Below are 2,074 nucleotides of genomic sequence, written 5' to 3'. Positions count from 1 at the left end.
CGGATGCTTGACAGTTCATATTGATGACGGTCGCAGTGTGTCCCAGGGTCACGTGATCATCTTTTGTGACCTTCTGACAAGCAAAGTCAACGGGGGAAGCCAGGTTCAATTAACAACTTATTACTAATTTAACAAATGCAGTGATTCACTTAACAAAATGGCAAGAAAAGTCATAAAAGGGGGCAAAACTCACTTAACAAATTTCTCACTTAACAACATAAATTCTGGTCCCAATTGTGGTTGTAAGTCAAGGACTTAACTATGCTATAGTGGGGAACTGTTTCCACAATACGGTTCTTTTCAAGAATTATAGAGCTGAAGTGTTGAATTGGGACAGGGCAGAATCAGAGTGACAAAAAGCGACTTTCTCAAAGGCTTGACTGGATAACAGGGTAGTTATTAGGATGATGTTTACCCAACCCTGCTTACCATAACTAGCCAGGCCCATTTTAGTCTAGCGTAGTGTTGATTTACTATGTCATGTAATGGCAGAAAATTGGATTAAAATGAGTACGCACATGATGAAACACTCTCATCTTCAGAAATCGTGAAGATAAGACGAAGGAAGCATCCCTGCTTTGATATATGTGCCGCTCTGAGCTCTCAGGAAAAAAAAGAATTTAAATGCATCCATTAATAATAAAAAAACAAGCCAGCTTGTTATGACATTTCTCAGTCAGAGGAATGCTAAATTGCTGGAGGGAAGAAATAAACCTCTTTGAAACTCTATCCAAATGCATACGTGGTGAGCCATTAAGATCTTAGTGTAGCATTTCCCAAATAACTCGTACTCTGTTCTTTTTAATTAGCTAAAGCCTGTTCTTTATACATCACTTCTAGAACTGTTTAAGAAATCTTATCAGGTGAAGTTTTTTCTTTTTTTAAAAAAAATGCTTAGGCCACTTAGATTTATGTTAACAATGATAAGGGTTGCACCTGAGCTTCTTTTATTGTGTTCCTGTATTCGCTTGATTTTTATTATGTGGTTAAAAAAGTAAAATAAATGTTATTTGTTTTTAGTTGGTATTCTCCGTAAATTTCTGTTTGATATCAGCAGGGTAGGAAGTTTATTTAATCAGTTGTCTTTACCGGAGCAGGTAATTCTGCTTCATTCTGCAGTGGGAGTGATGGATATTATTTATTGGCTGATAACCAATCTTCAGCAGCTGGTTTTGCAGCAGTTGTGCAGAGAAATGAAATTTTGAGACGCACAAAGTTCTTGCTCAAAGCTTAAAGAAGGGAGTGAAAAGGGGAAGAACAGAGCTACCTTTCCCAATTTGCGTCTTCAGAAGCCTTGGGCTTCAGTTCTCGTTGTCTCCCACTTGATGACTCTGCTGGCTGATTTTAAAACATTGAAATTGCTAGATCGGCAGGGCACTGTGATGGGGAGGCCTGAAATAGAGGATGAGGGATGAGAGTGCCAGAAAAAGGTAATTTTTTGGGGGGGGAGAGCTTAATTTTTGTTCTTTGGATACAATTGGAATCCAATTGCTTTTCTTTTGTCTTATTTCTGGTGGATCAAAATCAAGGTCAGGGTTGGGCAACTATGGCCCCTTTATGACCTGTGGACTTCAGCTCCCAGAATTCCTGAGTCAGGTCACAGTTGCCCACCCCTGATCAAGATGGAGCCTGTTAAGTCTGGAGAATAATGGCGCTTGAGACGAAGCATTTCTAACAAGTCTTTATTCTCTGCTTCCAATCTACGAACAACCCGAGCAGAGGCACGCAGGCCTCTATTTATACCTTCTGATCCCCGGGCAATTCCAACCAATCACAAGGCAGTCTTTTCCCGCCTTGCGCATGTGTGCAAGGCCGGCGCCACTCAGTCTGGTCCCGGGCAGCTTTTGCAAATGCCCGGGACTCTTGCAACGTCCTGAGCCTGCTTTTGCAGGCTCAGGACACAACACCCCTCCCCCCTAGATGAAATAATACGGCGCCCACATGGACGCCATCATAGTGATGGTTATATAATTAACTGTTGAGTTAAGTCACACGGTGTGTGTAAGATGTGGGACTGTTCCGTCGTACAGAGACCCAATAGCCCCAACATCGTTTACATCGAGTCAACCAGCCA

The sequence above is a fragment of the Protobothrops mucrosquamatus genome, unplaced genomic scaffold (genome assembly GCF_001527695.2).
Source record: "Protobothrops mucrosquamatus isolate PMUCROS unplaced genomic scaffold, P.Mucros_1.0 scaffold3572, whole genome shotgun sequence".
Classification (NCBI taxonomy): Eukaryota; Metazoa; Chordata; class Lepidosauria; order Squamata; family Viperidae; genus Protobothrops; species Protobothrops mucrosquamatus.
This window is presented reverse-complemented; position numbering follows the sequence as displayed.